Source organism: Salmo trutta, chromosome 32 (assembly GCF_901001165.1).
Source record: "Salmo trutta chromosome 32, fSalTru1.1, whole genome shotgun sequence".
NCBI lineage: Eukaryota > Metazoa > Chordata > Actinopteri > Salmoniformes > Salmonidae > Salmo > Salmo trutta.
Window position 1 is genome coordinate 11,534,395 of NC_042988.1, and position 15,529 is coordinate 11,549,923.

At 43.3% G+C, this 15,529-nt stretch overlaps 1 protein-coding gene across 1 annotated transcript in view; it reads right to left on the reverse strand.

Annotated features, from left to right (window-relative positions):
- Nucleotides 1-15,529, reverse strand: part of LOC115171072 (gap junction gamma-1 protein) — a 42,462-nt gene extending 26,933 nt beyond the window's left edge. The window contains exon 1 of the mRNA XM_029727564.1: nt 15,148-15,529. The gene's annotated coding sequence lies outside the window, so the exon portion shown is untranslated. The remainder of the gene's footprint in view (nt 1-15,147) is intronic.

Sequence of the window (15,529 nt, forward strand, 5' to 3'; positions counted from 1 at the left end):
TAGCTCATTCTAATATTTCTACTACTGTACATTGCATTTTTAGTTACACTGCTTATACACACCGCATATTTATTTATATTCTGGATTCTTGACATAGCTCACTCTAATATATCTACTAATGTATTGTACATATCATTCTTAGAAGATCTTGTGTAAATTCATTTGGTGTAGATGCATACAGATTCCATTTGGATTACTGTTACAGTGCTATTTGGATTACTGTTACAGTGCTATTTGGATTACTGTTACAGTGCTATTTGGGTTGTTCATTTGGATTACTGTTACAGTGCTATTTGGATTACTGTTACAGTGCTATTTGGGTTGTTCATTTGGATTACTGTTACAGTGCTATTTGGGTTTTTCATTGGATTCATTCTGGCGTTTCTTAATTTCTTTCTTTTTACTTTGGATTATGTGTGTATTGTTTTGTATTGCTAGGTATTGCTGCACTGTCGTTGCTAGAAACACAAGCATTTCGCTGCAGCTGCGATAACATCTGCAAATCTGTGATCGCGACCAATAAACATTGATTTGATTTGTTCCATGATCTGTTATTGAAAGTTATTATGTTAGAGGGGCCTTACTGGCAGCTTGAAGAGAATAGGTAAATGAGTGATAAAGAGAGGCTTAGACTAGGGTTGCGTTTAAGGCTAAGACTGACCACCCCTTCTCTCTCTGCCTCAACTCAGATCATGGAGACAGTATTAATCAGGAAGGGCCTTCAGAGTAGCCTTACATATGTAGTTGGTGCTGACTCCCTAGAGTTTGAAGAGGAAAGACTGGATTAATGCAGAAGGGTGACTAAAGCCCAAAAGTTGAGAGGACAGAAGAGTAGTCTGATGGTGTTCGAGTCGTTTTCCAACTGACCTTCTCCACCACAGCGAGTCAGGCCAGTAAAATATGCATGCTTACAAAGCTGATGGCATATCAGCATATAGATGTAGCCTATTTCAGGGAGAAGAGTTGTGGAGAACGTCAGTTTGGTGATTCGTCACAGTATAAATGGAGAAATCCCTCTTGAATATTTCAGCCCATTGGAGACAATGTACCTGTCTGATCAGATCTAGCATGTGAAGGACTAACACTGTAGTAGCTTCACTTAGCGTGATTGTTCAACCATTTAACAGGAATTACCATCTCTGATATCATTTAGGAGATCTATCCACCGGTCTGCCTATCCACCATATGGAGTTGGGCAGCTACATGACCATGGACAGTGAGATGTCTGAGAGAAATAACCCTTACTGCACATATACAGTGGCAAGAAAAAGTCTGTGAACCCTTTGGAATGACCTGGACTTCTGCATAAATTGGTCAACAAATTTTCTCTGATTTTCATCTAGGTCACAATAGACAAACAGTCTGCTTAAACTAATAACACACAAACAATCATACGTTTTCATGTCTTTATTGAACACACCGTGTAAACATTCACAGTGCAGGGTGGAAAACTATGTGAACCCTTGGATTTAATAACTGGTTGACTCTCCTTTGGCAGCAATAACCTCCACCAAACGTTTTCTGTAGTTGTGGATCAGACCTGCACAACGGTCAGGAATTTTGGACCATTCCTCTTTACAAAACTATTTCAGTTTAGCAATATTCTTGGGATGTCTGGTGTGAACTGTTCTCTTCAGGTCATGCCACAGCAACTCAATCGGGTTGAGGTCAGGACTCTGACTGGGCCATTCCAGAAGGCGTATTTTCTGTTAAAGCTATTCTGTTGTTGATTTACTTGTGTTTTTTGTCGTTGTCCAGTTGCATTATCCAACTTCTGTTGAACTTCAATTGGCGGACAGATAGCGTAACATTCTCCTGCAAAATGTCTTGGTAAACTTGGGAATTAATTTTTTTGCCGATGATAGCAAGCTGTCCTGGCCCTGAGGCAGCAAAGCAGCTCCAAACCATGATGCTCCCAACACAATACTTTACAGTTGGGATGAGGTTTTGATGTTGGTGTCCTGTGCCTTTTTTTCTCCACACATAGTGTTGTGTGTTCCTTCCAAACAACTCAACTTTAGTTTCATCTGTCCACAGAATATTTTGTCAGTAGAGCTGTGGAACATCCAGGTGCTCTTTTGCGAACTTCAGACATGCAGCTATGTTTTTTATGGACAGCAGTGGCTTCTTCCGTGGTGTCCTCCCATGAACACCATTCTTGTTTAGTGTTTTACATATCGTAGACTCGTCAACAGAGACGTTAGCATGTTCCAGAGATTTCTGTAAGTCTTTAGCTGACACTCTAGGATTCTTCTTAACCTCGTTGAGCATTCTGCGCTATGCTCTTGCAGTCATTTTTGCAGGACGGCCACTCCTAGGGAGAGTAGCGACAGTGCTGAACTTCCTCCATTTATAGACAATTTGTCTTACCGTGGACTGATGAACATCAAGGCTTTTAGAGATACTTTTGTAACCCTTTCCAGCTTTATGCAAGTCAACAATTCTTCATCTTAGGTCTTCTGAGATCTCTTTTGTTTGAGGCATGGTTCACATCAGGCAATGCTTCTTGTGAATTTCTACTCACATTTTGTGAGTGTTTTTTATAGGGCAAGGCAGCTCTAACCAATATCTCCAATCTCATCTCACTGATTGGACTCCAGGTTAGCTGACTCCAATTAGCTTTGGAGAAGTCATTAGCCTAGGGGTTGACATACATTTTCCAACCTACACTGTGAATGTTTAAATGATGTATTCAACATAGATAAGAAAAATACAATAATTTGTGTCTTTTATTAGTTTAAGCACATTTTGTCTATTGTTGTGACTTAGATTGAAGATCAGATCAAATCTGATGACCAATTTATGTAGAAACCTAGGTAATTCCAAAGGGTTCACATACTTTTTCAACCTGCCTCTGTGCGTAGCTGATGGCTGTGTCTGTTTGTTCCATAATCTGTTTAGATGAAAGGTCATTATCTGACAGGGGCCTGACAACTGATTGACAGCTGATTTGAAGAGAATAGGTCAATGAGTGATAAAGAGATGCCTAGATTAGGGCAATGTTTACTGTGATAGCCTTAAACGTAACCTTGAAATTGACCTTCCCTTCTCTCTCTCTGCCTCAACCCAGATCATGGAGTAGCCTTCCATAAGTAGTTGGTGCTGACTCTCTAGAGTTTGAAGAGGAGAGAAAGGGATTTATGCAGAAGAGTGACTAAACCAGACAAGTTGAGCGAAAGGACAGAATGGACAGAAGAGTTGTGTCGAAACAGCCAGTTTCAGTCAGCTGTTCTAGCACACTCTACTGGTGTTTTTCAGTCATTCAGAAAGTCCTAAACTTATTTTACTTCTTATTGGTCAAGGTCACGCTACTCTTCCTCCTGCATGAGGTCACATACCTTTGCAGTTTGGATGTTTTATTGTGCGTGCAACTTAACGTAAGTCCCAAGAGATCTTTATGTCTTGTGGGTTTGGAGCCAAGTAGCGTCTGTTGTAAATAATTGTATTGTGTTGAGCTTGTTAGTTAGCTCGCACTCCCATTAGCGTTAGTGCTAGCATTAGCATTTGTATTCAGAATGCATTAGGATTTAGCATGCTTATTAGCGATTAGCCGTTTGTTAGCATTTCTCATGCATGTGTAACCGATGTGAAATGGCTAGTTAGTTAGCGGTGGTGCGCACTAATAGCATTTCAATCAGTGACGTCACTCGCTCTGAGACTTGAAGTAGGGTTTCCCCTTGCGTTGCAAGGGCCGTGGCTCTTGTGGCGCGATGGGTAACGATGCTTCGGTGGGTGTCAGTTGTTGATGTGTGCAAGGGTCCAAGGTTGGAGCCCAGGTTGGGGCGAAGAGAGGGACGGAACCTACACTGTTACATTAATGTAGTTGATCCGGGTCAACAGCATCAATGTAACAGTGTAGGTTCCATCCCTCTCTCCGCACCAACCCGGGCTCGAACCAGGGACCCTTGCACACATCAACAACTGACACCCCACGAAGCAGCGGCCCTTGCAACGCAAGGGGAAACCCTACTTCAGGTCTCAGAGCGAGTGACGTCACTGATTGAAATGCTATTAGCGCGCAACTCCGCTAACTAACTAGCCATTTCACATCGGTTACACATGGTGCCAGACTATATTATTTGTGTATATTGCTCATGCTATAATTAAGCAACAAGGCCAGAGAGGGTGTGGTATATGGCCAATATACCATGGATAATGGCTTTTCTTTTGCACGACGCAACACAGAGTACCTGGATACAGCCCTTAGCCGTGGTATATTGGCCATATACCACAGCCCCCCCAAGGTGCCTTTTTGCTATTATAAAACGGGTTACCAACATAATTAGGCCAGTACATAGTAATTCTGTGTCATACCTGTGGTACACAGTCTGATATACCACGGATTTCAGCCAATCAGCACTCAGGGCTTGAACCACCCGGTTTATAATCTGGGCTATATTCTGTAGACATTTCTACATTGCTGTATTTCCTATATATTTGTTTATATACAGGACCTCTAGCTGGAGCCTGTTTGCTAGTTCATTTATGCTAGGCCTTATTACAGTGTTGTACACTAGCTTGTACTTTCATGTCAAGCATATCATATCAGTGCTACAGCCTACGTGTATTTATCCTTTCTTTTCAGAACCACAGTCATTCTCAGACACAATTAATGTCCGTTCTCACTGGATGGGATTCTCAATTATCTGAACCAAGAGCGGTCAGATGTGTGTGATGTGTGTATGAATGTGGACATCTCCTTCCATTAAACTCCCCTTAACCTGGCCATGCGCCTCATCCTTGTTCTTTAAGCTGGTAGCGGTTGCTTCCGACTTTAAGCTAGCACCTCTTCTTACATTCACGGTCCTTCGATTCTCTACAACCATACCCATATCTTTCGAGTATAACAGAGTCATTTTCCAACTGACCCACACCACAGCGAGTCAGGCCAGTAAAATATGCATGCTTACAAAGCTGATGGCATATCAGCATATAGATGTAGCCTATTTCAGGGAGAAGAGTTGTGGAGAACGTCCGTTTGGTGATTCGTCTGGGATCTGATCACAGTATAAATGGAGAAATCCCTCTTGAATATTTCAGCCCATTGGAGACAATGTCTATATTATCTAGGAGATCTATCCACCGGTCTGCCTATCCACCATATGGAGTTGGGATGGACAGCTACGTGACCAAAGGCAGTGGGATGTCTCAGAGAAATAACCCTTACTGCACATGTAGCGGTGGCTAAAAATAACCCCATACCAGCTTGTCTCTCGCTCTACCATTTTGGTCATGTGTACTGCAGACCCTTATAGATGCTCAATTGACCGAAAGGATTCTCTTGGACAACTCAGAGTTGCAAGACCCTTTGGTTTCAGACTAGACATATACAGTGTACTGTATGTTTTCCGCTGCTCGTCCACATCTATTCGTTAAAAGATCATTACGTCAGATTTGACATAGACTTGACATGAATGAATACAATAAGCTAAAACACTTGTGTCAGCAAAGAAGCAAATCTCCCTCGCCTTTCCTTCCCCCTCTGTGTAGCTGTGTCTGGCTGCCGGGGAGTAACAGGTTGTCTCTGCTGCGGTGGCCCCTGAGCTTGGCTGTTGTGCTCAGCTCTCCTCTCCTGCTGACGAGGACAGAGAGAGACAGAGCCTATGCAGCCACGTCTGGCCCAGCTAAGCCAATGGGGCATGAGCAGTGAACGCTGCTGGACAAATCCGTGCGTCCTTCGCCGTGCACAGCACTGTGACACAGATCCCCTACTGGATTCTTATAGACGACCACCTCAGTCTCTGTGCCCTGTAGATGACCCTTGCGAGTGAGCTGATATTGCGTGTGTGTGTGTGTGTGTGTGAGTGAAAGGGCTTTTTCTGTGTGTTCCACCGCAGCGGAGACAACCTGCTGATAATTTGTCACAGTGTTTCACAGTGTGTTTCACCTTAGTGTCATAGTGTGTGTGTTAGTCTAGAGCTGCTTATTAGCCACAGAGCTTAGAACTCAGGCAGGCGAAGAAAGGCTTTGGTTTAAGGAGTCAAGATACAGCTATCTCAATATAATATGATTCACTGAGTATGCGATTATGTTTGAACAGTGCAACTGTGCATCCTCCGTCCTGACTATATTTCACCCTAGCAACAGCTGCACCTCACACGCAAACGTCCACACATGACACACATAGATCTCAGTTTCATTGAGTGAATGACCAGCGTCTTTGTGGTGAAAGTACATTCCTTCCAACTGTGTGTAGTGCAGCCAGCCTTTCAGGCTTTGCGGCTCCACCCCTTTAGTGACTTGCGGGCAGTAGGCATGAGACCCGTCGCCACGCGGGCCGTGCCGTCTCCTCCACGCTTGTACGCAGATGCATCATGGCGCCCTGACTCACGAGTCGGAGAAATCTGTGTGAATATGTATGTCAGAGCGTAAACGTCTCTGTGTGTATGAGCAGTGTGTGAATCTGTGTGTGTTTGAGACTGTGTGTGTCTGTGTGTGCCCGCGTGTGTGTGAATCTGTCAGATTGTGTGAGAGCGAGAGAGAGACATACGCTGTGTGTGTGTTACACGAGGCACATGTGTCTGAGCGGATCCCCATGCTCAGCAGTGACATTCCCAGTGGGAAGGAGTCTCATGGCTGTATGCATTTTGCTGTGCTGCTCACCTCTCCTTAGGAGCACACACTGAGGTAAACCAGACATCACAGTCTGTACACACACACACATACACACACTGAGGTAAACCAGACATCACAGTCTGTACACACACACACATACACACACAGAGGTAAACCAGACATCACAGTCTGTACACACACACACATACACACACTGAGGTAAACCAGACATCACAGTCTGTACACACACACACACACACTGAGGAAAACCAGACATCACAGTCTGTACACACACACACACTGAGGTAAACCAGACATCACAGTCTGTACACACACACACATACACACACTGAGGTAAACCAGACATCACAGTCTGTACACACACACACATACACACACTGAGGTAAACCAAACATCACAGTCTGTACACACACACACATACACACACTGAGGTAAACCAGACATCACAGTCTGTACACAAACACACACACACACACTGAGGTAAACCAGACATCACAGTCTGTACACACACACACATACACACACTGAGGTAAACCAGACATCACAGTCTGTACACACACACACACACACACACACACACACACACATACACACACTGAGGTAAACCAGACATCACAGTCTGTACACACACACACATACACACACTGAGGTAAACCAGACATCACAGTCTGTACACACACACACACACACTGAGGTAAACCAGACATCACAGTCTGTACACACACACACATACACACACTGAGGTAAACCAGACATCACAGTCTGTACACACACACACACATACACACACTGAGGTAAACCAGACATCACAGTCTGTACACACACACACATACACACACTGAGGTAAACCAGACATCACAGTCTGTACACACACACACACACACATACACACACTGAGGTAAACCAGACATCACAGTCTGTACACACACACACATACACACACTGAGGTAAACCAGACATCACAGTCTGTACACACACACACATACACACACTGAGGTAAACCAGACATCACAGTCTGTACACACACACACACACGCACACTGAGGTAAACCAGACATCACAGTCTGTACACACACACACACACACACACTGAGGTAAACCAGACATCACAGTCTGTACACACACACACACACTGAGGTAAACCAGACATCACAGTCTGTACACACACACACATACACTGAGGTAAACCAGACATCACAGTCTGTACACACACACACACACACACTGAGGTAAACCAGACATCACAGTCTGTACACACACACACATACACACACTGAGGTAAACCAGACATCACAGTCTGTACACACACACACATACACACACTGAGGTAAACCAGACATCACAGTCTGTACACACACACACATACACACACTGAGGTAAACCAGACATCACAGTCTGTACACACACACACATACACACACTGAGGTAAACCAGACATCACAGTCTGTACACACACACACATACACACACTGAGGTAAACCAGACATCACAGTCTGTACACACACACACATACACACACTGAGGTAAACCAGACATCACAGTCTGTACACACACACACACATACACACACTGAGGTAAACCAGACATCACAGTCTGTACACACACACACATACACACACTGAGGTAAACCAGACATCACAGTCTGTACACACACACACACACACACACACACACACACTGAGGTAAACCAGACATCACAGTCTGTACACACACACACATACACACACTGAGGTAAACCAGACATCACAGTCTGTACACACACACACATACACACACTGAGGTAAACCAGACATCACAGTCTGTACACACACACACACACACACACACACACACTGAGGTAAACCAGACATCACAGTCTGTACACACACACACATACACACACTGAGGTAAACCAGACATCACAGTCTGTACACACACACACATACACACACTGAGGTAAACCAGACATCACAGTCTGTACACACACACACACACACACACTGAGGTAAACCAGACATCACAGTCTGTACACACACACACATACACACACTGAGGTAAACCAGACATCACAGTCTGTACACACACACACACACACACATACACTGAGGTAAACCAGACATCACAGTCTGTACACACACACACACACACACACTGAGGTAAACCAGACATCACAGTCTGTACACACTCACACACACACACACACACTGAGGTAAACCAGACATCACAGTCTGTACACACACACACATACACACACTGAGGTAAACCAGACATCACAGTCTGTACACACACACACACACACACACACACACTGAGGTAAACCAGACATCACAGTCTGTACACACACACACACACACACACATACACACACTGAGGTAAACCAGACATCACAGTCTGTACACACACACACACACACACACTGAGGTAAACCAGACATCACAGTCTGTACACACACACACACACACACACTGAGGTAAACCAGACATCACAGTCTGTACACACACACACATACACACACTGAGGTAAACCAGACATCACAGTCTGTACACACACACACACACACACACTGAGGTAAACCAGACATCACAGTCTGTACACACACACACATACACACACTGAGGTAAACCAGACATCACAGTCTGTACACACACACACATACACACACTGAGGTAAACCAGACATCACAGTCTGTACACACACACACACACACACACACTGAGGTAAACCAGACATCACAGTCTGTACACACACACACACACACACACACACACACACACACACACTGAGGTAAACCAGACATCACAGTCTGTACACACACACACACACACACACACACACACACTGAGGTAAACCAGACATCACAGTCTGTACACACACACACACACACACTGAGGTAAACCAGACATCACAGTATGTACACACACACACACACACACACACACACACACACACACACACACACACAGAGGTAAACCAGACATCACAGTATGTACACACACACACACACACACACACACACACACACAGAGGTAAACCAGACATCACAGTCTGTACACACACACACACACACACACACACACACTGAGGTAAACCAGACATCACAGTCTGTACACACACACACACACACACTGAGGTAAACCAGACATCACAGTCTGTACACACACACACACACACACACACACACTGAGGTAAACCAGACATCACAGTCTGTACACACACACACACACACACACACACACTGAGGTAAACCAGACATCACAGTCTGTACACACACACACACACACACACACACACACACACACAGAGGTAAACCAGACATCACAGTCTGTACACACACACACACACACACACACACACACACACACACACTGAGGTAAACCAGACATCACAGTCTGTACACACACACACACACACACACACACACACACACTGAGGTAAACCAGACATCACAGTCTGTACACACACACACACACACACACACACACACACTGAGGTAAACCAGACATCACAGTCTGTACACACACACACACACACACACACACACACACACACACTGAGGTAAACCAGACATCACAGTCTGTACACACACACACACACACTGAGGTAAACCAGACATCACAGTCTGTACACACACACACACACACACACACTGAGGTAAACCAGACATCACAGTCTGTACACACACATACACACACACACACACACACACACAGAGGTAAACCAGACATCACAGTCTGTACACACACACACTGAGGTAAACCAGACATCAGTCTGTACACACACACACACACACACACACACACTGAGGTAAACCAGACATCACCGTCTGTACACACACACACACAGACGCCCGCATGCACACACAGACATTTTCCTTTTCATTACAGACCTTTATAACACTGATATAAAGTTTCTGATGTCTGGTCTGACGAACATTCATGGCTCTCTATAAGCCTGTCTACAAGTCTTCAATACCTGAGGGGCGCAAGAAAATTAACAAAATGACACAGTTGACTTTTTTCCCCCGAAAAATTACCCTGATAAGTATGGGTGTATGAATCATGACGATACGGATTCTCTTAGTTAGGAAAATGACCAATTTCTCTTGCTTAACAAAATGAAAGACTCATCGTTACACGTGGAATGTCAACTACAAACATTTGTGTTTTAAGGGGGGGTGACTGCAGGGGACTTTCTCCTCAGACTGACGTCAAGTCATCATGAGTCCTGAGGACACGATCCCTCCCCACTGCTCACTGTGTAGTTTTGTTGGAATGTCTGGAAGGATTGGAATGAAGCAGAAGTCAAATTTCAGTTCGACCTTTTATGTTTCGATTTGCCAATTAAAGTGACGCTAATTTTTGTGTTTTGGACTACAGACGCCCCGCCGCGTTTCTGTGTCAGTGTTAAGAACAAGCGAGAACAAAGAAAGTGTGTCGTTGCAGTGCACACTCATTAATCTTACAAATTAATTAGAAGGAGAAAAAAAAGGAATTTTTAGTTAGAGCAATTTAAAAAAAAACAGCAAGGTGAAAGTCTTCGAAGTGATCGATCTTTCTCAAGAAAGCAACTTTCATTTAACACACCCATATCCCCACACACATTTAAAAATCCTCTAATCGCTTCCTTCACTCATATACAGCATGACCTTCCGTCAGTGGATAGAGGAATGCTTTGTGTTACAAAACGGTGGTCAAGTGTTCAATGAATTGTCCCAATATCTTACTGAAATTGAAACCATTCTAAGAGACTAGCCAAACTCATAATCCAGAGCAAACAGTTTCACAAAACCAGCTCAATCCACAACCCATAGCCAAGATGTTCTACAAGACCAGCCCAATCATCATACCAGAACTGTTCCACAAACATAAACCACATTAAAACCCAGAGACATACAGCATCCCCCCAAAAAGAACATATGCTATTCTAATTTTGACATTACATACCAGACCAAAACTGTCAGTTACACACAACAAACCCAATTTACAATAACCATTTACACTATTCGATAAAACAGGCCCCTTCATTCTACTTTAAGATTATTCTCAGTCTAAAAGCACTAGCCAAGAGGAAAATGGAGGGAATCTAAAGCGTTTGCATTTCAGACACAAAGCCTCAGTCTTATCTGTCTGTGTGCTGTGTGACCAGGGTTAAATCTGAGGTGTGTTTACGTCTGCTAAACTGGATATACACATAATGCCTAGGCATTTCAGTTCTTGTGCCATGCAGCTAGACAATTGGACGGAGAGTGAGGAACCCTCTACAATGACATTCACCATCTAAATTTAAAATCATTTTCTGAAAGAGCACACTACGTTTTCAGGACATCTTTTGCAAGATACAGTCCGTCGGCGTACACCATTATTCAGACCTAGACCATTTTTAGGTCCATGATTAGCCTACTATTTTACAACAGCTATGATTTATTTTACATTCTACACTATTACTCAAGGGGAGATTAATCTCTCTCTTCTAGCACTTAGCAGACTCTAATATCCATGATTTATTCCATTCGTTTATCCATTATTTGTATTCTCTACAGTATAAGTCTGGACCAGTGGTTTCCCCCAACAGATGATTCAACAGAGAGCAATGTGTGTGTTTTGAATGAAAAAAGGAGAAGAGCACATCAGTCATGATAATAAAGAACTGATGGGGGGATGGTGTTCACTCGTCTGCTGCCACACAGAATCTGCTACTCATCCCTCTCTCAGCACTGGGGCCAGGGAGGCTGGTCTCCCCGCTGACCCCCCTCCTCCCTGCAGTGGCCAGGTCTCCCACCCACTCTCCAGGGACTAAAATGAGAGCTCAGGATTAAGGGGACTGGTCCGGGGGTTGTTGGGGGGGGAGGGGGGGGCGGACAGAGATAAACTGCCTAAAAAAATGTGTACCACAGTCCCATGGTGGAAATGAAGAGAAATGCCAAAACACACCTTGTAAATCTAAAAGCAGAGAGGAGGACAGGAAGGTGTTGGGAAAACAGGGCAAATTAGGGGATGACAATGGTCATTTCACCAAAGGGGAGACACAGAATAAATACATGTCATCTGTATTTAATACAAACCAATACGTAGGATTCATGACTAGAGCTTTTCTGTTGGTGCTGGGCTATGTAAAATGTATCTACATTTTGTAGACAGACATTGTATTGTGTTTCTGCAGCTTGGTGCAAAGTCATTGTAACACATTGAAGTCAATCCCAGTCTGTCAGTGTAGGATACGACACAGAAACCGGATGTATACTGAATCAAAATATAAAACGTAACATGCAAATATTTCAAAGATTTTACTGAGTTACAGTTCATATAAGGAAATCAGTCAATTGAAATAAATTATTTAGGCCCTAATCTATGGATTTCACATGACTGGGAATACAGATATGCATCTGTTGGTCACAGATACAGTACCTTCAAAAAAAGTAGGGGTGTGGATCATTAAACCAGTCAGTATCTGGTGTGACTACCATTTGCCTCATGCAGTGCAACACATCTCCTTCGCATAGAATTGATCAGGCAGTTGATTGTGGTCGGTGGAATGTTGTCCCACTCTTCAATGACTGTGTGAATTTGCTGGATATTGGCGGGAACTGGAAAGCGCTGTCGTACACATCGATCCAGAGCATCCCAAACATGCTTAACGGGTGACATGTCTGGTGAGTATGCAGGCCATGGAAGAACTGGAAATGTTTCAGCTTCCAGGTATTGTGTACAAATCCTTGCGACAAAAGGCTGTGCGTTATCATGCTGAAACATGAAGTGATGGCGGCGGATGAATGGCACGACAATGGGCCTCAGGATCTCATTTGTGCATTCAAATTGCCATTGATAAAATGCAACCATGTTCATTGTCCGTAGCTTGTGGCACTCTGTTCAGAAGGTTGTCATCAGCAAACCTCTCACCCCCACACAACGCCATACACATGGTCTGCGGTTGTGAGGCCGGTTGGACGTACTGACAAATTCTATAAAACAACATTGGAGGCGGCTTATGGTAGAGAAATTAACATTCAATTACCTAGCAACAGCTTTGGTGGACATTCCTGAAGTCGGCATGCCAATTGCACGCTCCCTCAAAACTTGATACATCTGTGGCATTGTGTTGTTTGACAAAAGTGCACATTTTAGAGTTGCCTTTTATTGTTCCCAGCACAAGGTGCACCTGTGTAATGATCATGCTGTTTAATCAGCTTCTTGATATGCCACACCTGTCAGGTGGATGGATTATCTTGGCAAAAGAGAAATGCTCATCAACAGTTGGACAACATTAACAGGGACAACATTTTAGAGAAATAAGCTTTTTGTTTGTATGTAACATTTCTGGGATCTTTTATTTCAGCTCATGGGACCAACACTTTACATGCTGAGTTTATATTTTTGTTCAGTGTATATTTAATGTGCATAGGGGATAATGGTACAAGAACTCATTACAGTAACATAAGAATGGAATATCCAGGCTGTGTCTGGGGTTAACCATACTAAGTGATGGGAGTGCCTCTGACTGAACCAGTTACAGATCAATTAAATATATCCAGGGAGAGGGAAGTTGGTCAAAATTAATAATTGCATGGATTAGAGAATCAGGTGGTTAATAAAGCAACACCCACAGAATGGAGAGAAACGGAATAGGTGGCGATGGGGAGGGCCATTTCTGAAAATCACGGAATGCCTTTCTTCCATTGTCTACGACTCACTCTTTTGCTCCTTTAATTAAAAAAATGATCATCATTTCATTGTTATATAATACTCATAATTATATAATGTCATAAAAGTAAAAGATAAATCATGTTTAATGTTACCATATTTGCATGAGACAATAACACAATATATTTTGAATAGCCTAAAAACAACTAAAAGGGATCTGTATATCTCGACAACTACATTTCCCATGTGTATTGTCTTATTGTGCAAAGGTGCAGTAGTAGTAAACACTAAACACTATGAAAAGTAGCTAACGCTCCAGAGCCGATTGTCCCCAACTCATTGACAGTGGTTACGGAACGTTTGTTAATTCCATGAACCGAGCGCACTGCACATGATCGTTAATGAATCTATGAGTAGCCAAGCACTAGTTCCTAAAGGCTATATACATTTAAATTAATGCATACTAAAAAAGATCATCATCATCCAACATGACAACTGTCAATATTCTGTAACAAAGGATAGGCTAATGAAGCGCTTATTGACATGCAAACCGAATACACTTATTTGAAATAACAATACAATAAACCGGTGATAGACTATTCATTTGAGATTGGCAAAAGGATTGCGCTCACAAAATAGATTTACGTCGCGCAATTAAACCGCGACATTCTAATCCGCCTCTCCAACCACATGTGCATGCAGGTGTGGTCGGTTGAGGGTTGCCCCCCTGGTGATAGTAAGGTACAGTAGGCCTGTAGGCAATGCAAAATGTATATCACAAATTACGAAAAAACACCATGCAAAAATGTGCGTTCGATTTGCCATTGTTGCAAAGGCGCATTAGTTACCCAAGGCTAACCAAAACGCACTACGGAACACAACCTCGTGCAGACAATGAATAGGCAAATAAAGAGCAGTATCGTTATTCGTTATTGTATAGGGTAGAAATTCTTACCGCTATGCGAGTCTGTGAAGATGCTTTAATATAGATGCGGTGTTCCCGTGAAATTGTTTGTCGGTTCTGGCTTTACACACAGTCCAAACTTTAATTTTTGGCGGTGTTGATATGGTTGGCTCCAATTCTCAAGAGAACTTGAAGAGTATCTCATCGCATCAGGGAAAGCTTGTGCATTATTTGTCCATGTTCCTAGGATAACTATTATTCTCTCATGATACTAGTACGTCGATTAAAGCTGCTGCGTAAAATGCATGCCAAATCCCAATGAGCGCATTCCTGAACAGTCTACTGTCTTGTCATTTCCGTAGCCTATTAGGAAAAATGGGATACATAGTCAGTTGTCCAACTGAACGTATTCAACTGAAATGTGTCTTCCGCA